This window comes from Papilio machaon, chromosome 10 (assembly GCF_912999745.1).
Source record: "Papilio machaon chromosome 10, ilPapMach1.1, whole genome shotgun sequence".
Taxonomy (NCBI): Eukaryota; Metazoa; Arthropoda; class Insecta; order Lepidoptera; family Papilionidae; genus Papilio; species Papilio machaon.
The window spans coordinates 4,329,305-4,355,511 of NC_059995.1; positions in this window are offsets into that span (position 1 = coordinate 4,329,305).

Sequence of the window (26,207 nt, forward strand, 5' to 3'; positions counted from 1 at the left end):
ATAGTATTAAAGCCCTCAAGTTGAAGGCAATTAGTTTGCGTTTTTTTGAAATATCTGTTATAAAAAAAAATTGACGTCGACTTCAACCCTTGTCATATAATTTCTTAACTTACAATTTTATTTCTTTAATATTTTTAAAGGTCACCTTTTTAGTATTTTACAGTATATTTTTAGGATTGTTGTAATTATGCCAAATTTCCTCAAATAAGTAATTACTGTTTTTCTTGGCGTAACACTAGATTATTGGATATTAATTAGTTTGCCAATTAATCATTATTACTAGAGGGTTACAGAGATTTTTAGTAATTAGATTATTCTTTTAATTAAATTTACACATAGCAGTCTCTATTTTTATTTTGTAATTTGCAAAATTGTTATAAAAAGAATTGAAATGACAAGTGCAAAATGTAGAATCAAAAGAATTAGCAGTTAAAGAAATATATTTTATTGCCAATGTTGCCTATTTTTTTTACGTAGAAGCTTGAAAAAATGTTTACCAACCTCAAACAGCTTTCCTTTAATATGCACAACATTTGTAAAATAAAACATATAGAGTTTAAACTTGATTTCGTATTAAATTCACACAAAGTTTTTATTTTATTACGATCGTCCAGTTTCGAAATTACTCGCCTAGTTTCTACACACGTCCTCACAGTTCGAGATTTCAACCTCTACTGACGGAGCGCTGGTTAGTCCCTTGAATGTACCTAGTATTTTAGATGTATGTTCTACCAATCTCGGCATATTTTCCATGTATACATTGATTCTTTTACAGCGCATATATTTTTGGGATTCCTTATAAGACGAGCAATGGACTGTGAATATTTTACACTCTCGATGGATGTCGTTGACTATCAAAAGAAGTCTTTCATGTGATATCGGGTCACTCTATGTCCCATGTTCTAATAGTATGGTTTACACACTTATTTGATTTTTTATTTTTTTATTTTAATTACACAGGGTTTGTTTTTTAAATCTTAATCTAAAATCCAAAATATGTCGAGAATTCGTCTTTCGACAATATTGCTCAAAAAAATGTCCAAAAAATGAATTCCTTAATTAGCGAATTTAATGTTTTCGCTATTTTACACTACATTCATTGAAATCTTTTATTTTTGGATAAAATGTAATATATTTTTATTATAAATTTTCAACAAAATACAAGGAAATACAAGGGCGCTAATAAAGTAAGTAATACGATAAAAAAAGTCCAAAAGCATATCCGGTAGCACATACAAAATTAGAAGAAGTAGGATCCAAAGAATTAATTAAACTGGTCGTTTGCTCCAAAAATAACCATTTATTAAAACCTGCCTCAAATTTAACGTAAGCCCACAGATTTTGTGTCATTTTTAACGTAAATTTTATAAGGGTAGCCATTTAATACTTCGCTCAACTTTCTTTTGGCTTTAAATGCCGAAATAATGAAAGTGTCTATTGTCTTTTTATAATCTTTTGGTAGCCTTTTTTCACCGAATTAATCCTAATTAGCATTGTTTAGAATATCCAGGATTTATGATATTCTTATTTTTACATATTTCTACAATAATTGCAATAAGTTATTCTCATGTTAATTAAATAACAAATGGAGTTTTTTAATTAATTTTATTACTTTTAAAATTTAGTACTGTATTAGTTGCTAATCATCATACCCTGACTTTATCCCACTCATGGCAACCCATTAAGGTTTTATAATTTTTTGTACTTTTATATGTTTTATAAACCTTTAGATGCATTGTTCATTTATAATAAACTGAAAACCAAGGCCAAAATATAATGTAAGTATAATGTAAAATAAATGGATATAAGGATAATAATACGGAGGCCTAACACCCCCCCCCTTAATACAGCATGGCAGTGGGATCGAAAGAGAAAATACCCCAGGGGGGTACCAATACCCCCGGTATTGGAGAATCCCCCTCCGCGCGCTTACGCTTGAACTCCCGCTCGGAGTCTGGGGGTAAGCGCGTGGGCCGCCCCGCGTATTCTGGGGGGGGCACCATTCCGCTCGCTTGTAAAGGTCGGGGCAGACGAAGCAAGGTACTTTCAGCTCCCCCTGACACCTACGCCGTGGACCTCTGCAATATCAGGGGACTCCATTCCAACTTGGAGGCCGTCCACTACCATCTCCGGACGGCCAAGCCGGCCTTGCTTTTTCTAACCGAGACGCAGATATCCTCTCCGGCGGACACCTCGTATCTGTCCTGCCCCGGATACAAATTAGAACATTCCTTTTTGCCCCGGGCTGGGGTATGCGTGTACGTCAGAGAGGATATCTGTTCTCGTCGCCTCAGCCTTCTTGAAGGTCGGGACCTATCTCTTTTGTGGCTGCGCGTAGATTGCGATGACCATCCGCGGGTCTATGCGTGCCTTTATAGGTCCCATAGCGGTAATGCCGAAACAGACCGACTCATGGAGCAAGTCCAAACGGCTACAGATTCCGTTCTGGCACAGATCCCCTCCGCTGAAATCGTGGTACTAGGCGACTTCAACGCCCACCATGCCGATTGGCTTGGCTCTCGTACCACCGATCATGCGGGGAGATCTGTCCACGACTTTGCCCTGTCTTATGATCTGACGCAGCTGGTCACATCGCCCACGCGAATCCCAGATGTCGAAGATCATACACCTTCCCTGTTGGACCTTCTGCTGACCTCACATCCGGACAGCTATAAGGTTTCCGTCGAAGCCCCTTTAGGCTCGTCGGACCACTGCCTGATCCGGACCACAGTGCCCATCTCGCGTCGCCCACGGTTTAAACCGAATGGCTTTCGCCGAGTATGGCACTATAGGTCAGCAGACTGGGATGAGATGCGGTCCTTTTTTGCATCCTACCCATGGGAGAGAGTTTGCTTCGGGCTGGATGATCCCGACGCTGTTGCTGATTCTGTCGCTGATGTGGTGCTTCAGGGGATGGATCTTTTTATTCCGTCTTCAGTTGTGCCCATCGGGGGCAGTTCTCGGCCCTGGTTTGGTAAATCCTGCAAATTAGCCGCCCGCTACAAGCAGGATTGTTATCGAGCCTGGGCTGAGGCGTCAGCAGCTAGGGATGTAAATACCAGCCAGTTAAAAAAGAAGTATAACTCTGCCTCCAGGTCCTTCAAAAGAGTGATTGCCAAGGCAAAGTCCGAACACGTGGCCAGCATTGGTGAGAGGCTAGTGCACCTTCCTTCGGGAACTCGTGCTTTCTGGTCTCTTGCCAAGGCTGTGCAGGGGAACTTCTGTATGCCGTCCCTACCATCTCTGCGCAGGGGGGATGACTCGCTGGCCCACACCGCAAAAGAGAAAGCCGATCTTCTGGGCTCTCTTTTCGCGGCCAACTCGACCCTGGATGACAAAGGTAACTCGCCGCCGAAAATCCCATGCGGCGAGACCTCTATGTCCGAAATCCAGTTTATCCAGAGATCAGTGCGGAAATCGCTGCAATCTCTGGATATTCACAAGTCGAGTGGGCCTGACGGGATACCCCCCATCGTGCTTAAGACTTGCGCTCCTGAGTTGGCACCGGTTTTAACGCGCCTGTTCCGGTTCTCCTACTCCTTAGGCGTTGTCCCGAAATCATGGAAGACTGCCATAATCCACCCGATCCCTAAAAAAGGCGATGGCTCAGATCCGTCCAACTACAGGCCGATCGCCATTACCACCTTGTTCTCGAAGGTCATGGAAACGACCATCAATTGCCAACTTATGAGGTACCTAGAGGAGCATCAGCTGATTAGCGATCGTCAGTACGGTTTCCGACAACGTCGCTCAGCTGGTGATCTTCTTGCGTACCTCACGCATCGATGGTCGGAGGCAATCGAGGGCAAGGGGGAGGCCCTGGCGGTTTGTTTGGACGTGGCCAAAGCCTTTGATCGGGTGTGGCACAAAGCACTTCTTGCGAAGTTGCCTTCCTACGGGCTGCCCGAGAAACTATGCGCCTGGATTTCTAGCTTCTTGGAGGGTCGGAGCATCAAGGTCGTTGTTGACGGTGCGTGCTCTGACCCGAAACCAATCAACGCTGGTGTCCCACAGGGCTGTGTACTGTCGCCCACCTTGTTTCTTCTGCATATCAATGACATGCTGCAATTTTGCTCTGCATCTTTTATCGTTTGTACCACGGGGAGTGTTCCGAAGAACTGTTTGGAACGATTCCTGCCGCCGAGTTTCGTCATCGGACGACCCGACAGACCGCCAGGTACCATCCATACCATCTGGACGGCTGGCATTCCACAACAGTGCGGTTCTCGCGAAATTTCTTGCCGCGTACGGCCGCGTTGTGGAATGGTCTGTCCTCGGCGGTATTTCCAAACCAGTACGACTTAGGGTCCTTCAAGAAGCGAGCGTATCATCATCTCAAAGGCCGGCAACGCATTTGCGATTCCTCTGGTATCGCAGATGTCCATGGGCGTCGATGAACACCTTGGTGTTCCCGCTGCTCGTTTGCCCCCTTCTATTATAAAAAAAAAAAAAAAAAAAAAATAATAATAATAGAGGCAAATATATGTCGACGCCCGCGCGCCACCTGAGCGAAACTGTAAACAACACGTGCACCGATTGCGTCATTCGATGCCCCCACTCTCCCCACTACTAGCTCTGCCGCTATAAAAGACGTGCAACATTATTTGAAAGGCAGTCTTGGCTCTGGCGTGGCTCGGTGCACTAGTGAGGCTCCCCCGGCGTCAATAGGGGCGCCGGGTATACTCACCAAAACCCAACGGTGTTCCACCTTCTCCGCTTGTGATGGGGCCGTGGGAACGCAATAGCACGCCACCACGGCCCCGTCTGCGGATTGCCCGCCACGTGAAGATGCGGCGGGTCCTGCTTCCGCGACGACCTTCGCCGAGGACTCCCCGGAACACGTGGGGAGTCCTACAGCTCGGGACCCTTGCGAGGCAGGCGGCGAACCCCGATTCGCCGCCCGCGGGTCCCTCACGGCGGCGCCCTGTCTAGCGCCACAAGGTGCGCCCGACGGCGCCGCCCCGGTCTCCTGCGGCGGATCGGGAGCGAGTCGACGGCGTCTTCCCGCGCCCGCTCCGCCGCTTCTTTCAGCGTCATAACCTCGACGCTGAAAGAGGAGACCGCCTTCCATACCTCCTTCCTGTCTGCCATGACGACGCTTCGGATAATTAATTGGTGGAAACGAATTAATTATTATTCCGGTCCTATAATTTGGTCCCTAGACTAATTATACCCGGTTATTATTTAAGGCTAATTTATTGAATTGTTACTTTGGAACATAGTTTATAGTTTAATGGTTAATTAACTGTCATTAGTCCTGTGATTTTGCTAAAAACTATTTTAAAGTTTAAAGTAGCTTCATTCTTTTTAACTATGGATGATCCTCTTCCTACATCAGAAGTGGCATCGGATTCATCTCACGATCAAACCAACTCAACCAACTGCATGGAAAAGCAAATGTCTCTTTTTTCTTCCGGAATAGAAGCAATTTTATTAAAATTATCAAATAGTTTAAACCAGCATCCCGTCAATCCACCTACCCCCCTTTAAATTGGTGTCATTCGATCCCTTAAGCGAAATGCTCTCGAAAAAAAAAAAAAAAGAACTTGGAGGGTGTTGACCTCATTATTGCACTCACTCACGCCCTTACAGGTCGCCGCGATCTGCCTTACAAAATTACGGCCAGATAACATGTCCTGATATGCTATTAAGGAAATATTAATCTCAAAATTTTCAAAGCCAATAATAATGCAAGACTGTTTTGATCAGGTCATTAAGTTTCGCCTTGGACAAGGAAATTTCCTAGGGATATCTAAAGTAGCTTCTAGTTCACCTAACGACGATACATCCAGACTAAACTTGGATGATATAAGATCTAGTGCCTTCAGCAATATCATAAAGTCCTCAGAAGCTAAAGTACGACCTTTTTCACTAGGTGATTTCGTGTTTGTCAAATCTGAAAAAGAATTTAATGGTCCATTTAAAATAACGGCTATATTAGATAACGATCGCTATGAATTGAGACATATTGATGGTTCAAATCGAGTTTATAAATATTCCCACGAAAACTTACGTGAGGTGCCCCGGGGTCCAACTGAATTTCTTGTAATGGCTGACTATTGTTCTGATAATGACGAGATGACGGATCAGTTAAATAACAAGCTGTTACGCCATCTACATCCGCCTACTCGCCGGCAAAACGGAAGTCATCGCTGATCAATCCTTAACGCCAACGATGTCGTCACATCCTATAAATCTACCCTATATAAGCTGTTGCACTGACACTGCAAGTTTAGTTTTCATTCTGTCTTCGGAAGGTCAACATAACTTCAACTTCAGTTTACTTAACTTATAAACTCAGAACCAACCACGCTGCCGGTTACCTGTTTGATAGATAAGTACTGGTTACTGAGTCATTTCTGCCTTTTTGTCATTTTGTATTCGTGATGTTGGAATTGCAAATCAGTTTAGACTCTAGCCGTTGATAACTATGATTGTAATTTGATTTTGTGTTGAATAATTGATTTTGTGATAAAATGTAAAATCCCTTTGTGATGTCTTATTACATCTAGAACTTCTAATAACATTGTTCATGAAATCGAGTAACCGTTAGATAATATAGAATTTAATAACCATCTTGATGATGTTTCAGATACTATCTCGACTAGTAGTGACCACACCCTTACTGCAAATTCTGATACCTTATCGGCACAATCTGATACAATGTCGGCTAGCTCTAATGTAACATTTATATTCTGTACCTTTAAATATGTAATTGAAATTTTATTGAAGGGCTTACGCCGGTCCAATAATATGGCTGTAGGGAATCTTAATTCCGGTCCAGCATGAATGCTACAGGGAATGACAATTCCGGTCTAGCAAAGGCTATAGGGAATACTAATTCCGGTCTAGCAAAGGCTACAGGGAATACTAATTCCGGTCTAGCAAAGGCTACAGGGAATAATCATTCCGGTCTAGCCCCTCTAAAAAAAAATTTATCTTTTTGCAGGACCTCAGGTCGGACCAAAACTAACTACCATAACTCTGAAGGGTCATTTTGGACAGGACCAGACACTATAATATTGTCAGGATAATCGAACGATGTTTTTCTTACTTCAGATGTATAAAAATTAAAAGGGGCGCGTGCGAGGGCGCACGCACGTCAGCATGGCCGTGTCGGCGCCCGCGCGCCACCTGAGCGAAACTGTAAACAACACGTACACCGATTGCGTCATTCGATGCCCCCACTCTCCCCACTACTAGCTCTGCCGCTATAAAAGACGTGCAACATTATTTGAAAGGCTCGCTCGGTAAGTTTCGTCGGGATTATCGTAGACCTAGGCACGTTCTTGACTTTCAAGACGATGCAATTACTATCGCCCAGGCTAAACTCAAAAATCACACACAGATTACACGCCGCAGTCGATGTCGGCTGCGGCAATCATTCTCGCGATACGGCCTCATAGCAGGCAGGTTTTCTCCTATTAATAGTAGAAGCGTTGCTGGAGTTTCTTCCGCCACTTCTTCTCCCAGCGCTAACGCTTTCCGAAGTGGTAGTAATGTTAGCTGTATTAATAATAGCAATCAGATAATAGCAACCGATCAAGCCGAGGTTCGGCCCTCTCGGGCACCCTTGAATCGGAATGCTAAACGCGTAATGAGTGACAGCCCAAGCCGAGGTCCCCTCTCGGGGGCCTTTGCGCCCAGTCACTCCATGGAGCGTCCACCGAAGCGACCTAAGAGCTCGGTGACCTCCCAATCCGGTAATAATAACGAAGTAACAGCCCGAGCCGAGGTTCCTGAGGGAGCCCTCGAGCCTAGTTACTCTTAAACGAGGTTTAGGCTAAGCGCCATCTGCGCCCGGCCACCTCAAGCCCGGTGAAACTGTAAATGCCTCCTCAAGGCAAACAGTGACTACACAGTCACAAAAAAAAAAAAAAAATTTGAAAGGCAGTCTTGCCTCTGGCGTGGCTCGGTGCACTAGTTGTACTTCGCTTGCTCAACCTAGACGCTTCGGATAATTAATTGGTGGAAACGAATTAATTATTATTCCGGTCCTATAATTTGGTCCCTAGACTAATTATACCCGGTTATTATTTAAGGCTAATTTATTGAATTGTTACTTTGGAACATAGTTTAGTTTAATGGTTAATTAACTGTCATTAGTCCTGTGATTTTGCTAAAAACTATTTTAAAGTTTAAAGTAGCTTCATTCTTTTTAACTATGGCCGATCCTCTTCCTACATATATTTTATTATGTTTAACATAATAAAATGTTAAATGCTCTTAAGACTTTTGGTAAGGAATTCTACTGTTAAATTGAATCATTAATCAGTTGTCGGCGCGGGAAAGTGATAAGGCAAACCTTTCTTCAATTAACTTAATGGCAATTCTTTTACCGACTTTGATCTTGAAATTTCTAACTATACTTTGGCTTTTTAAGCCATGTCGAAATAAAATCTTACACTATATCTAGACATTAACACAAACTATGATTTGCTATTTTGTATAGATATTTTTCTACAGTTGAATTAACAGTTGTTATTACTCTTACTAATACTTAATACTATTCTGTTATACATTACTAAATTTAGTGAGGCTGTTCAGAGGCTAGCAATTCTTAAAGACACGGTTTTTAGTACATTCATTAGGAATCAGGTATAACGCTTACTCGTTTGTCTCCTAACAGAATTAACAATTAAAATCTGCCAAACATAACCTTAACGTAATATTAAAATTAGAGTACCCAAGTCGAATAACAAAAAGTATACGTGAAATAGAAAAATATATTAAAAAACTCGCCCTAGGCAATCTCTTTATGGATTGATATATTATGCACGTATACATATGTGTTTTGTGACGTCAATCTCTGGCTTTACATTACATTAGCGCGAGTGGGTAGGCGCGTAATGTTGCGAGTAAAGTAAACGGATATCAGTTACTAGTATTGCGTCATTGTTTTCATTGCTCAATCTGACTGTGTGTTATGTGACAAGCTCTTTGAAAGAGTACCACATGAAGCTATGCCGTAGGGTGTATTATTCTGTGAAATTAAAAAAAAAACACTAACAAACTTAGTATCCGTTTAGATGACAATTGTAGTGTTTTTATAATAGAAGATTTATCTTTTTATTATTTCTATTAAATTAGTTGCTTACTTTATTGTCCAGAGAATTTATATTAAATAATACGCTGAAGTATAGAAGATTGTTACATTTAATAATGCTGATGCAAGAACGTAGGCACATTCCATTTAGAATGGTTTTAAAAAATCCGACTGAATTCACGTTCAACGAGCGTAAAATAACTCGCAAAAGGAAATCCTATCCATTGATTTGCGTAATTGATAAAAAGCCCTGTGATTGCGCGGGGTCAGCCGAACAGGTTTCAATATTCTCTTGCAGACTCAATAAAGAATTTCCTCTCTCAATTCACGATTCAATGAGAAAATACAATGTTGCCAACGTTGGAAAATGTGTAATGTAATTATTTTATATGCATGATTTGTAAACACTTCAATGAATCTCACGTAATCCATTACATACCTCGAGAGAATTTTTTTTTTTAATATCTAGTTATTTTTGTGATTTTTATAAGTTTTTCATATTTAGTTAGGTTGAAAGGTTACCTTTTGTAAGTGATAACCACAATTGTAAAATATCAAAGAAGTAAAATGATAAACCTTTGTAGAAGCATTACTTCATTTTCTTAATACAAAGTGGTAACTAGTCTTACAAAATACAACAGCATCGATTTTATATCTGAAGGTCTGTAACTCAACACCTACATTTTATTAAGTTACGAAGCTATTAAAATGTTGCTAAAATAATCCAGAATTCAATTTCAATGTTATGCAATGATTTATATGCTTTTGCTTAAAGTACTATATTCTTTTAAGTCTGTTAAGTGCATAAAATATTGGTAAAGCAAGCAATTTCTAAAGTACCATTAATCAAGTCCAGATAACAAAGTAATCTTAAAAATATTTGTTCGAGGAACTGTTCATTTAACATTGGAAGTTGGTCAGAGATATGCTATACTTTGATTATTAATTGCCGTGGACGTGATCTTATTCTCTTATTAAAGTATAAAGTTTGAGATAGATGTTTTAACTAAGACTTTTCTAAAATATTTGCTAAAGTAATAGAAATTTTTTGTTTAAAAATAAATCGTCAATAAGTGTGCACTAAAAATCTCTTTTTACTTTTGTCGTCTTAGGCACTGTTCGACTCGTTTTTTTATATTATAAGGTGGCTAACAAGCAAAAGGACACCTGAATTCGCCGAAATAGTGAAGTGACCGCCACCCATAGATATATGCAATTGCAGATAAGTTGCCTTAATTCATTTGTTTCTATGTTTTACTTCTATATAAACTTAATCAATTACTTACTTAAAATTACCAATTTATGGCTACTTATCCCCTGAGGACTCGAAGATCACAATGTTTTCTTTATCCTATTTTTCTTACTAATATTATAAATGGGAAAGTTTACATGGATGGATGGATGGATGGATGGATGGATGGATGGATGGATGGATGGATGTTTGTTTGAATGGCTCAACTGATCTTGATGAAATTCAGCATAGATGTAGAACATAGTCTGGAAGAACACATAGGCTACCTATTAAGATTTTTTTTTTAATTTCGCGCTTATTGAGTCGCAAAAGCTAGTTAAGAATAATATAACAAAAATTTTTAGTCATAAAAATGTATTACCGTCACAAAATAAAAGATTGTAATCATCATGTAAATATTCAACAATATTACAAAAACATCAGACAATTTTATAAGAAGTCAGATTTAATACTCATCCTAAAGAATGAGTGCAATTTTAACGTTTTAATCTTCTTGCCGATGAAAAAAAAAACCGTCCGCCAGTTACTGCTTTATAAATTCAGCCTTTGAAATGGCACACGAGAACACCAGATGTTCAGTGTTTACTGCTCTCTCTACGCCTTTCTTCCCGCTCAAAATGAGAACATTTTTTGCGTTTATCTCGGGTTTCTCACTTTACCGATATTAGTGTTGTAATGAAATGTTTCTTTTTATTTTTTTGTATGTGTCGCGTCGAAGATTTCTTTATAATTTGTAAAGGAAGTTTCTATTAAGTTTTTCGAAACAAATCACCACATAATTGTATTTATTTGCCATTAAAATTCGTAATACTTAAAAATAAGCCATAAAGATAGTTAAAACATTTTAACATTAAAATGCTATTAATCTTATCTTACTAATATTATAAATGCGAATGTTTAGATGGATGGATGTTTGTTTTTTGAATGTATATCCGGAACGGCTGAACGGATCTTGATGAAATTCGGCACAGATGTAAAACATAGTCTAGAAGAACACATAGGCTACTTATTAGTTTTTTTTTTTGGTTCCGAGCGGACGGAGTCGCGGGCGACAACTAGTTTTAAAAAAACTTCAAAAATATGTCAATCATCAATATGAAAATTGATATTATTAATTACAATGTAAAAAAAAAACATTTGTACTCAAATTTCAGGTATCATGAATTCAAAGGCAATGAACACTGCGGTATTTAATAATTGCTCACTCCGTTTTATTCTCGTAATTGGCTCCTAAGATTTATGACCAGTATCCCCGCGGGCATTGTTCCTGCAATAATTAATTGAAAGATCGTTTTAAATAAACAATTATAAACTTTAAGGATTAAATTTAATAAGCGTAATACGATACTAAATGATTAATCGTTGATTTCTGAGATTAAAATCCTTGTATAAAACATATCGTCATTTCTCTCATTACCTTTGACAGAGATAACAGTATTTTAATTACTGTAGCAGAGGACTTCAAGCCAATTATAATGACACAACAGAAGATAGATTTATTGTTTTTATCAATAAATCATCAAGACTGACTCATATTCTCTGCGAGTAGTCTTTTGTTTTACGACACACTAATTTTTCAACAACAAAGGACGCCGAGGAAAAAAAGTTCGGTATGAAAGTTTTTATTGTTTGACTAACGATGCTGTAATTAAAGTAGTCTTTGTGATGACGTCATCGTTTAATTTTACGCCACGTGTAATGAAAATGAATTTGTCGAGTAATCAAGTTATGAAAATTAGGTCATCAGAAGTAGCGTTAAATAGCTACAGTGAATATGATAATTTTTAATTAGCTTTTTTAGGTATTTGCTCGTTTGCGTATAGCTGCTTGGATCATTTCTAACACTAAATGTGAAGATGTAGAAAACTATTTAGCTATGTCTGGACATATAATAATTTGCCTTTGATTTTTTTGTAGAATAACGTTTTCAGGTTTCACTTTCAAAGCTCAAAGAAATAAATACTGGCAAGTTTATCACTGTCACTTTGTTATAAATTCAAAGCTTTCGTATCGCCTAATTTAATAAGCTAAGTTTAATTTAATCAACTTATCTAATAAAAAAAACGGCAAAGTATCTTATTACAATATTGTCACTAATATTTATAACAAAGCGTGTACATAAAAGAAAGTGTTCAATTAATGTAGTTTCCACGCCTTGTTACGAAAGAAAATGTCTGTTATCTCAGTTAATCGTGCCATATTTTCAGGTCAACGTTTTCCTTTTATTCGTTATTACGTTTATCTGGACTAATGAGTTCTTAACCCTAATTAACCTTGTAAGCTACGTTAAATTGTTTTAATATAGGAGATATCTTCAGATTAAAATCAATATTATGTTCTGGATGTGAAGTACAGTATCGTACCTAATCTAAATCTCAAATCTGCCTTTTTTTATTTCATAATGGCAAGAGAGCTGCAGAGAACTGTTCTGTGTAATTATCTTTTGGAGAGACCGAATAGTGGCCGATATGATGAAGATGACGAAATTTATAAACCTCTATGATCAAGTTAATGAAAAATACACAAAGAGGACCGCAGTCAGACTCGTTTGATAGTTTTTTAAGCTGTCTCTTGGAGTAGATTTTCCTGAGTGCGGCAATTAAAGCAATATTTATGAAATTAACAGAGAATTTCGGAGCTGGTATAGTAGGTTAAATTCAGTATGTTTTCCGGAATAATTATGTAAGGAATATTTAGGTACGTGGATTCATGTCAATTATTCGGTCTATTATTTTACCGAAGTGTTCCAAACAAGTAATAAAAATGTGTTTCATGTTGAACATTATAAACATGCGGCGATGTAACGAGCGTTGTTACACCAAATGCGTTCGGAACAAGTCTGGCGTCATATGTCTTGAATGGCTTGTTCGCGTGCAAAATATTGTAATGATTGGCGATATTAAGCAAATTGTTTTTTTTTTTTCGGTGTCATAGAAAAATATATATGAATATTGCAAACATAACGGGCTTCGTTGAAACGACAACAATAATAACAATATAGTGCAGATAAAATAGGTTCATAATACTTACCTTAATTTCAGGTGTTTGATGGTGGTAACCACTTGTTTAAGGTTCGTAAAATTGTAAGTTTAAAGTAAGGGAAAACTCATGTATAAAACTGTTTTCAATTGTTTGTATCAACAAGAACCTCTACTACTACTAAGGCAACATACATCACATTTACTATTTTTTTGTTATGAAAAAGCTTTATATCATCGTTCCACAAAAAGATTTATATATGTATTATTTGTAGATTTATGTAGTATGATATAATTCAGTAATGGAATGAATATATTTTTTATCGTCTGACCGCATCGTCTCTTTGCTTGAACACTTTATTTATTGCCCACTAGTGGCAAGAGTTCAAAGGCGATAAATAACAAAACGTCATATGAGTAACGACGGTTGCTAGTAAGGGATAATTGTGATTTATTGCGTCTGAAATTTCTTAAAGTCAAACTTTGGGACCCTGTATATCAGGGATCCCCAAACTATTTTGGACAAGTGACCCCCTTTTCCAAAATTAACCGTTACCACAGACACCCATTTCCAAATTACCTACTTTTAAGATCAATTATTGTTATTAATATTATTTTTCATTGTGACTTAGGTCAATAGAAGAAGATAGAGTGAGAATTAGCAATGCTTTAAGTTGACGATATCGTCCCCTTGGGGTTTGTATACCTTTAAATATTTTTAGTAGATCTGTACCAACGTTAAAAGACACATGACAAGCAAATGCAGGTAAAGATAAGTGTATGTAGAACAAGCGAGAAAGGTATGCCAAATACAAAACCGAATAGAAAAATTAATGCCTGGTTATACTTTTGTGATGTTGACTTCGTTGTGTATTTATTTTACTTCTATAATTTTTTTTTATTTTCTTTCATTCACTAACGATGCAAACTGTATTTACGGCCAAGCGAACTTTATAAAAAATAAATCCAGTAGTACGCTAGTGTATTTCATTCCACTTTAAAGGCAAGGAAACTTCTTGAAGAGCTTTTAAAATGGTATGCGGCTTGGCTCAGTATGTTATGAATAATTTACTTTAACTACATTTTAATGGTTCGCGTTGCAACAGGGGTCGCGACGCCTTTCACTGCACCAATATGTTATACCTCGAAACTAAGTTAAATTTATCTTTTCGCGCATATTTTAAATGGAACGAACCGAGTTTTAGTGATTTTTTATTTTTATAATTTGTCCTTTCTATACCTATTGTATTTTTACTTTAACTCTGCATTCATTGTACATTTTTTTTGCTTATTTTGGATTAAAATCTATACAAATTAATAAAATTGGAGTGGAGTATCAGTAATATCGAAAAAAAAAACATATTACAAAGAGCTAATGTATTTGCGTTGCTTACAAGGAAAAACTATTTTTTCTTATAAATATGTCTGTCTGTCCGCAAGGTTGCATTTATTCTGGGTAATTTTTGAAGATGAAACTTTAATGCACCGAGGAAGTTGCGAGCTACCACTAGTAGTTTTTTTACAATTACTTTTGTATTATTTGTTGAAAATATATTATTCCAAAACATTTTCCATGTTTAATATATGGAGATCTCAAACTAAAACAATTTTTAATTTTAAGGGTCAGTTAGTTATACCCAAAGTACTAACGCAATCGGCTTATAAAGGTACAAGGTAAGAGGCTTAGGAGGTGTTGTTTCACTTAACCTTAAGCATGAAATAGGCCCACCGGTTTGTTTTATACGAAATCGTTTGCTTTGAAACAAATTGTTTTGTTTTACTTACTAAAGTTAACTATATAATTTAGAATTATTAGTACAAATAACAAAACCCCCTTTGTTGATAAATAAGGTTTAGTTTTAAAGATTTTTTACATGTTTAATTAACTTAGTAAACGTTGGGTGTATTAATTAATTTACTTTAAACTAGTAAGTTAATTCGTTTATGGGAAAAATCATAGATTTTTAGCGTCAGCGAAGAGTGCATTCAAGACTTTATCAAAAAAATATGTAAGCAAGTGAAATTTCCATTAATAAAGTTTCTTATCTCAAGAGTTCTAAATCTAACGAAACGTGTTTGGCTTGAGTTCAATCTTTAAAAGGCGCTCCTTCTCGCTGCCAACTGAACTGAACGCGACAAATTAAAAAAAATGCTTTTAGCTTTTATCAAAAGACTGAAAATGAGACGGTCTTATACTTTGGTAAATGTATATTTTAATATAAGAAATCTTATTTTTCTTTAAAAACTAATCTTTATTTATGTCTAGAAAAAGTTGTCTAAACTAATAATCATTCAAATCTATCAAATCAATCAAATCTACGTAAAATCGACACTATATTATACTATTTAAACCTTTGCCTTTATAATTAATATCAGTAAGATTTTTAGTTAATTGCTTAGAAATATCTGAATAGTACATAATTTAATATCTTGATTCAATATCAAATTACCTATGATAGGTTTAGTAATAAAAATATGAAATCAGCGTAAATGGATCCAAAAGTTATTAGGATAAAATCTTTTAAACTTTAGGTAGCTATCTAGTTTCTTGTAAAGTATTTACTAAAACGTGGCAAGGAAATTCTGCGAGGTAAGAGTCATGTTATATCTGCATATAAAATTAATTCCATTTTCTGCTTTTATTGCTTACATTAAAGTTATTTACTACTCGTATTAAAACAATAAAACAATGAAAGTTTTCAATACTCAGTTTCATATATATAATATAACGTGAACTTCAATTTCTTTGCCATACTCTCGCAAAGTCACGTAGCACTTTTTAGCGCACTAATGCTACGAAATCGGCTTGAGTGGCTACGAAAAAATTTACTCAATTATAAACAAAAGATTTTACTCTGAATTTAACTTGAGGAGAAAAAAATATTAATAAAATAGAGAGATAAATAAAAGAACACTACAATATCCTGTTGATAAAACATCGTAGCAGTTTTTAGATCTTAAGACCTTGGACTTCCGTCTTCTTGAACATGGCTGTTTGTTTTTGCTTTTGTTTCAACCGTCTCGGAGTTTTAAAAAAAATTAATTAAAAATTAATTCATTTATTATTATTTAATATAACATAAGTCAATAGATAATAGTCAAGAGTGTTAAAGTATAAAATATTAATAACCTAGCTTTGAACGTACGATTTAATTTATTTTACCAAACATTTCTTGCTAATTTTCCTGACTAAATAAAGTATTGAAATTTCTGGAACATCATGCTATAATCACTTTCAACGTATAAATTGTTTCGCTTTACTGACTATCGAATATGACCCACGCGTGAATAACTTTACAAACTTCAGTAACAATATAGAGAGCAGTTTGTTAAGCGCGCCCAACGCACCATTTAACATCAAATAAAGGGCTCAAAAGTTAAACTTTGGCTTATACCGAAATTCCTTAATCACAGTTTTCAGGAACCTAAAATCTATTAAATTATTGTAAACGTCAAGTTCTTTAGGATTCAAGAAAGAAAAAATGATTCAACATTTCTATCGATACTTATTTAGTTTACTATAACTGCATCTACAAACAACTAATCTTACTAATATTATAAATGCCAATGTTTAGATAGATGGATGGATGTTTGTTTGAAGGTGTATCCGTAACGGCTCAACGGATCTTGATGAAATTATGCACAGTTCAAGAATATAGTCTGAAAGAACACATAGGCTACTTAGTACGTTTTTTTTAAACCACGCGAACGGTGTCACGGGCAATAGCTAGCATGAAATAAAAGTGTCTTTATAGACTTTAGTTCTAAGAACAATGAGATGCAGTCGCTTCAGATGTTTGTACCAAACTAAGTTAAAATTGGAAATCGGATTAAACAACTGCAGTTGTCCTATTGTCTGATTTAAGACTTCGTTAACTTAAAATATATTAAATGAAACTACTTGTTTTATTTTTCTTTAGACTTAGTTCATTATTATTTATAGTAAAATAAACAAATAAATAAACCACAAATAATCTTTACTACTCAACAAATTATCTAATTTTGTAGATTACGAGTAAAAAAATACCATCTTAACAGTGATAGATCCCGCAACAACAATATTTGTTTGGTGCACGAATGGACCTAATCGACCAGTGCAGTACCACGACCACACAGAAGACAGGCGTGATGTGGAAGCAATTCCGCGAACCGTTTGATAAGTGTGGTGCTGGAGGCCTAATTTTAGTCCTCTTTTCCTTCCCACTAAAGTGAATTAAAAATCTTAAGTACTTTAAAAAGAAGGTTATTGAGGTTTTCGTTAAATTAAAAAGGCCAAGCAGTATTTAATAAAATAGTGAAAATGATGAAATAAAAAATAAAACCAGCATTTTGAAATACAAACAACGCAGAATAAATAAAATACCCTTCCTCTACGGGATTATCTGAGTTATAACGCTTCGTGTTAATTGCCAATATTATTTATGGAATGATTAAACAGTTTTCGGAACCCTTTTTTGTTCCATATTTTGTACATTATAAGTTTTAAATATACACTGAAAGACATTTCCATAAAAACTTTCTAAAACTAGTAATAAAAAAAAACACTAAAGTCTACTATAATTCTCCTTCTTATAGTATTGCCACAATTACAAATAATACAAAAGTTTTCAAACACTAATACAATAACTAACAAATGCTAGGAATCGTTTCATTCTTTAGGAATTAACATATTATTACAACCATTTGTAACATTTGTAAACATGGCATTAGGTCCACTTTGGGATTTTATTTGACCCCGCACTCACTACTTGACACCTGAATACATATTTAAAAAAAAAATTGTAAAAATCGGTTACAACTGTTTTCAATATTAGAAAGTTGGTATCATCCAGTCTGATTATATGATGGTATAGTTTTTGCCGTTACGAAGCTACGCACTAACGATCCTCGATTTATCCATGTTGATCCGGCCATTCATTTCAAATCCAGCCGCATTCAGCTCGCCGCCATTCATTTGCCTTGCAGATGCAACGGAATATTTTATCTTGATCGGAATAAATGATCAGAAGAACATATCCATTTTAAACGGAAACTGAAACAATTCTAATTAAGTGTAAATCAAATGTTACAGTTAAATTATTCAAATTTTCGTGATATATTATCATTAACTAATATAGAAAACGGCTACAACACTCACGCACAATGTCCTGTGTCGGTACCGACTAGTTTCGAGCTAATCGGGGGCATCAGGGTAAGTGGGACTGGTATTATTTCGCGAACGCGGCCCGTCGCTGTGTGTGCTCGTGTAACAGTGGTAGACGCCAGCAACAACAACATCTGTTTAGGTGCTCGCTTGTTCGTTTGTCACCTTATACGAGTAATATAAAAAGAAAAATCATTAGACCTACACTATATTACAATAATTGCATGGACGTAAAAAGAAGGTTTTATATTTTCAAATTAATTATTATTTAGCGATAGACTTGTTGAATGCCAGATAAAGAGGTCTAAGAAATAACCGAGCAGCAATCAAAATAGATAGGCTGGAGTAAGAGAGTTCCGATTAATATTTAACTTCAAAGGTTGATATGTACTCGTATTTGTAACTCAATGTGAGAAGGAGGAATCTCGATAAGGGAATAACCGTGGGTTTCTGAGTCCAAAATATCTTTATAAAACATATCGTCATCCTTGTCATTATCGTTGACAAAACAGAGATAACAATATGTTTTAAACGGAGATTTTGGTCTCCGTAACCCGCAGTTAAACATATAAAACTATAGATAAGTGTGTCAATATATTTGAATAAAGTGAATTCCCAAGTATTTATTTAAAGCACAGTGATCTTAACATTGCGTATAACGGTTTTGTTCAATTTGCTAAGACGTACGTAAAGAGTAACCGAAGGCATTTCGTCAACTGTCTTTGCGGAATCTTTTCAATAATTGAACGATTTACATTCTATTCTACGTAAACCTTTTAACTCGATATAGTATACATTGAGCAATGTAAATAACGAAGAAATACGAATCGAAGGAAAGGTATTTTTGTTTATAAAACGATTTAAAATAAAATTAATCTTTACAATAAGTAGTTATAAATATTTTAGTATTAGGTATTAAATATATATTATTATAGGTTTCTAAATAAAACGCTTTAAAAAAAATCTGATATCTTTCCTTGTAATTAAATTATATTCCGAAGGATGGAATTAGGGAAAAGTAATCATGAAAGTTGTTTTAATTAATTTACAGGTTATTTTGATATAAAGGAGGTATCCAGTACTCTTATGAAAATAAGCTGCGAAAGCTGCTCAGTACCTTCAAGTATCTAATAAAGTCAAGAGTTTCTGACGTTGTTAAGTTACCTCACCAAGTAGTCACTTCAAGCTTTAGTATTGTTTGTAAGCACTCGAGTTCGTATTGCGAACGAGAAGGATTAAGTGATAAAAGTACCTAACTCACTGTTTATTTTTCTTAACACCTATTGAATTATATATTACAATTGCCGCTGACGCTATTTTACTTACGATAAAATTTTCTTTGTTCCTTGTAGAAATTCACGGCCTAATTACAAATAGAATAATCGGTAAGTTATTCAATTAAAAAAGACTACCGTAGTTTACCTGCACTGTACTCTTAACCACTATATTGTGTGAAATATTCTTTGTTACAACATTTACCAATCTTAATAGTTTCAAGACGTATACATAATTTGGGCCTTTATAGATGGAGTAACGACAACAACTCCCACTGTTCATGATTACATCTAATTTATTAGTTAATTTAGTTTATATCAGTACTTTACACTTAACATCAAAAGTTTAAATTGTGTTATGAAAGAAAACTGTTTCCTGTTCTATAGAAAATACAGGAAACAAAAGCACAGCGTTCTTCATAATTTTTTCTACGTTTTATTCCACTTATGCTATGTACCTGCAATGTAAACTTACTTTAATTTGAATACATAAACTTATAGGTTTAATAGAACATTGCACATTATCTTCATCAGGGATAAATGTTAATATGAAAATGCACTGTATATAAATTGTATGATATCTGTAGTAATCAAGTTAAGTGCAGATGTTGTAAGGCAATAATAATATTTTTAAAGAAGCAAAGCATACGCTGCATCTGCCGCAAGCAATGCTCCAATGTAAACAGGTTACGCTTACGGTTGCCATTTTTCATTCCATTATAAAAATTACTATTTTTTTAACCTTAAGCAAAACATTGACTTTATTAAAAATATATTATTGTAAGGAAATTTGTCTTTCCTTTTTATCTTGAATGCAAATCGTTTTCGATTCCAAGCTAAGAAAGTACATAGTACAAGTACATAATTATTTTCGTAGCATGATATATGCCGTTGTATATTTTACATAAAACTAATGTTCGTAGCTATGTGTAGCACTGCTACGATAATTATCTAGTAGATATGCTACACATTAACAACAACAAATAAAAACAATTGAAATATTATAAAACCGCAGTTTCTATTAGGGCTAATTTTAATATTAAAATGTTTTAAAAATAAGCTTTATAAAATCCTTTTCTTCATTTATATCACGCGATTACGAGGATTTCATGGAAGATAAATAACGAGAGATCATATGAGTTTTGTCGTAGCAGAGGATAATTTTAATTTATAGCGCGTGAAATTTATCCATCCCTGGGGTTTGTCCACTTTGGTAAACAACCTTGAATTATATACTCTATAAAGCTTTACTTTTAAGTAGCTATAAGTAACTATATAAAAAAATTCTCTACATAATAAATAACCGCATAGTGATGAATGATCAGTTTACTTCTTATTGAAATTGATTGATCGAACTAAACAAACATCAAAAGATGTTCGTTTACGCAAATTAAATTTTATTTTTTACCTCAATCTTGCATAGCAAAGCCTTAATTAAAAAATAATCAAAACACCCGACTGACTGAAGCTCTAGTAGATGAAATAGCGCTATCTTTTGCTTGCGTCTTGTAGTAAAGATTATTATTGTTATTAGTTTTACAACATATCAAACGTCACTTAGGTTTAGGCTCATAGGCCGTCTCAATTGAATTTACATACATATAAACCCACGTACATAAAATTTTCAAATTACCGCCATGTCTCTTATTATTTAAAAAAAAAAAGAAATAACACTAGGTGCAGTGTGTAGCAGTTGAAATTTACAGTTGGAGCGATATATTTATTATAATGATATAGAAAAAATATTCTGATTTAGACTTATTAAATATAATATGTTTTTAATTTTGTGTTAATGTTCTCTTTCATGAATTCAATAATAATGCTGTATTTTTATTACACTTAATTTTTCATGTAGGAAACTTTTTGAAGAGCCTTTAAAAATGCTTTGCGGCTTAACTTGGAATGTTATGAATAAATTATTTTAATTTAAAGTTTTTAAACTACATTTTTAATGGTTTGCCGCCAACAAGCAGTGAGCGCGTTCCGTCGCAGTATTTACTTAAATTGCGAGTACATTGGAGTTATGTCAAAAACTTGAAGAAATGAGAACAAAACTTTAAGTCGTTCTTTCTAATAATTTGAATAGGAATTATTCTAAAACGAAGTAAATTTTATTGCATGTTTATGTTTTGTTTAACTAAACTCTATTTTTATTATTGTTATTTGATTTATACTACGTAAAAAAACACCTAAAACTAGTTGATTGCTTACAAAAATAATAACCTTTAGGATGCAGTAAATCATCGTTGAAATTGTTATTGATTTATGTTATTCTTTTGTAATTTTTTTTTATATCATAAGGTGGCAAACGAGCAAAAGGCCACCTGGGTTCGCCGCAATAGCGAGGCGACCGTTGCCCATAGGCATCCGCAAATGCAGATACGTTGCCTACCTTAAACAACGGAGTAGGGGACGCACAGAAAGATGATATTTATCCTTCCTACGCGTCCCCTCTTCCGCCTAATCCACTTCCTATTCCCATCCTTTCCTAATAAGAAAAGGTTGGAAAGGGAAATAGGACTAAAATTAGGCCTCCGGTACCAAATTGAGAACTTGTTTTACGATACAATATATTACTTTTTGAAGTAAAAGTATTATTATTATTATTTTCTTCGAAATAAAATTAGCCTATACGCTATACAAGGTAATTAATCTTACTTGTCTACTATCGTGAAGATGTTTACTGAAATTGAGCCTCCATTAAGAGCTCCGCCAAACGATATCATGTTTACTTTTTCCATCAAAACCACTTTAATTGAAATACATTCCTTTCAAAACATATTTGAAGTGTTGTATATTTACCACGATTAACATATTATATGTACATATAGTTAGACAATTCCTTTGTTTTACAATATATAATTTTATTTTTACACGAGTGTACAATATAAAAAAAAAAAAGAATAATTAGTGTATGAAAAGGTGCAAATTAAGTCAATATTTATATAATTAATTAAGTTCATACTCGTATAATAAGTCAATATTTATTAACGGCGTAATACGAATAATTGTCTTCGTAGGAAGCGTTGAAGTCCTATTAAACGAAAATCTTGTTAGCATCTATATATATAAAAGAAAGTCGTGTTAGTTACACTATTTATAACTCAAGAACGACTGAATCGATTTGACTGAAAATTGGTGGGCAGGTAGCTTAGAACCAGGAGACGGACATAGGATAATTTTTACCCCGTTTTCTATTTTTTTTTATTCCGCGCGGACGGAGTCGCGGGTAAAAGCTAGTAACATATAAAATGGCAAAACAATCACCTCATAAGTTAAGAGGTTATGTTAGGTAATAGAAGGTTTCTGTTCAGTTAACCACAGATTTCAACGTAACGTATTTATAACGATTATCCTTCCAAATTACGTTGGATACTATTTAGTCGTTTAAGCTAGCTTATAAATGAAGAATCACATTTGTTGCCTTTTTATTCGATTGAAGGCGATCTGTCTATAAAATCATTTTAAATCATTCATTCGTTCCTTTATCATGAAATATAATCGAATGATAAATTAGGATTATTCTCAAGCGGAGTAATACAGTTTGTAAATAAATACTTTAAATATTAAAATTAAATGAAAACAAAGGATTGAAGGATATTATCAATTAATATCCGGAGCCAATTACAAGAAATAAATGAACAGGGTCATTAATTATTTAAGTATTGCTCAATTTGTGTTAAATTAATCCCGACGCTTTTGTAAGCCTAAACCTGATCCTGTTTTACTCAAAGAATGTTAATTAATCCTTTCACTACACGATTACAGAAATAGGAACTTATTTAATTTGGCTTGGGATGAAATTAGAACAAACACATTATAATCTACGTAAAGCTATAAGCCGCACTACGCTTAAATTGCTAAAAATAATTTTAAAAGTGCTGCCATGAGGTTTTTAATGCTCAAAGGAAATATTACATATAAATTACATTTTTTAAGTGGTCAGCCATATTAGTTTAATATCACCAGCAGCAATTGAGGCGTTTTAATTAACGCAAAAAACAAATTAGCGGTGAGCGCAGCTTAATTAAATCTTAAGAGTTAATCTTCCTTCGCACCAGGATTATAAATGTATAGATGTAGGTATGGATGGATGGATGTTTGTACGATAAAATTTAGTACGGATGTACATCATAGTCAGGAAGAATACATAGGCTACTTATTATTACTATTATCTTTAAGTTTTGAGACAGAGTCCCGAGCGACAGTTAGTTAAAGATAAATGAAAAAGATATTTTAGATGATTAATATGTAAAAGTGTGACTAAGACTAAGTAATAATGAAAAATGCGCGCTAACCAAGCCTTTTCTAAATTACGCGTTTAAATGATTTCGTAATGAAACATAACTTACAAACGAAAACACATGTAAATTCGAAGTTACATCGTCGAAACATTGACATAAAACATGTTGTGATCTGTAAAATAACCCCGAATTATTATGACGATGTTAAGTAACAATCAACATACGCAATTACCAGTTAAAAATTCGTTGTTATTGTTTGTGAAGTCAAAAATATAGAGAACGGGAAATGATCCATTCAGTGCATGAATAGCACTGTATATTCAAAATTTACTGAACGGGACCATTATGTTGATTGGTGCCTACATTCAAGACTTAAGTGCCTAGACTTTGTTCAGTCAATACTTGAACAGAATTTGAATACCGACGTTCAGATGATGCGGAGGTTTTTGTCCATTTTCTGAGCATTCTAAATATTTAAATAAATATATTTAAATAAAGATTTAGAGAGTGTAAAGTTATTTCATATGAAATTTTCTTAAAATAAAACGTTATTATGAATACAGAAATTAAAAACGATGCGACTACGATTTAAGAATATCCACGTTATTCTTCGCCGATACAAAAATGGGTTTTATTCAACTGCTTATTTCTATGCTTTTCATTTTATATTAATAACTATAATTGTTTTTATTGATTTTTATTAATAGTGTCGGTGGCTTAGCGGTTAAGTACTTGACTTGCAATATGCAGGTCCTGGGTTCAAATCCCGTCATGTACCAATGTGTTTTTCCGAGAAATGATTAATTGTGTAGACATCTCCAATAACTAAAAACATCAATTATAACTCTGTATAATACCAGTTATTTCACGAACAGAATTTTATTGACTCCATGTCTAGACAAGATAAATTCAGAGAAGAGATTAATTTATCGCCTTTTCTACACGAGCAGAAAGAAGCGGCAGTTTTAATTAAAACGGCTCGATAAACCTCCCGGCACAACTTCTCTTATAGCCGTCATTAAAACGATCCTTTAGCTTTTCTGAATCCAATACCAGTGTAAGGAATGCGCCACTCACGACGAGCTCAATTCATTAGTCGTACCTCGCACAACTACGCTATCCAACTCAGCTTTTTGTTGTTTAAGTTTTGAATATTAGCACTGCTTTTATTCGAATGCCATTTTTGTATAATAATTAAGTAATAAAATACCCACATTCTATTTGTTCACACTCTATAATATTCATACAATTTCAGCAAGCATCGATAATATATTTTTTATTTTGTTTGTTAAAAACACTGTAAATATACAAGTCTTAATTAAAAACATCTCTTTTGTTAGAAATAGCTTAAATACAAAGAACATTTTCTTTAATTTTGTTTACAAAAAGAGTTTACACCCTTATTACTAGTCCCCGACGACTTCATTTCTATAGTAAATGAAAGCAATTTCGGTGTTTGTGGGTTTTCTCATTTCCCAAGTATTACCATAGTTATTGTAACCGCTTACATTATGTTTTCTTTCACTTTATTCTTTCTTCATTACTTTTGTCTTATATATGCTTTTGTTATATTTGAATCACACTTATTATATGATATTTTCATAAGAAGCAAATTTGCAGAGGAATTAAAATTTTTGAGATAAGTTTGTTCCGATTTTGGAAAGGTTGCTTAGAAGAAACTTGAAGTTACATGACATATTTATATATTCTAAACTAATAAATACAGCCATATTTAGAAAATCGTTTGGTTACGATTTGTTCATTTTGATCTGTTTTATACGCCTTAGAATATGGGAGAAAACGAAGTGAATTTTAGCCTATTTTTACTTTTTTTTTCTAAATGGTCAAAAATGCCACACAAGTAAACTAACGGTAAATAGATATGCACTATTAAAAGCGACAATGCTGTAACCAAAATAAATATGCTGAAATTTATACAGATTCCGATTTCCACTGTTTTCATAACAAATATTCCCATACTGAGTATATTTTCAACTCTTTGGTTGAGATAAAAACTGATTTAGACAATTTTTTGCCGAAAAACATAAGGAGTTATGGCATATAATGGTACCAATATGATTTTAAAAATGTATACAAAAATTAAAGTAAATTGCATTTCAATTGTCCTTCAAAATCGGCATTAACTTGTGGGACAACTCAATAAATATTTCTAAAACCTACAAGTTCTTTAACAATTGATAATAAGCGAAACAACAAGTAAAAGTTTACTAAAGCTATTTACACGAAGTTAAAGAACTTTCATGTCATTT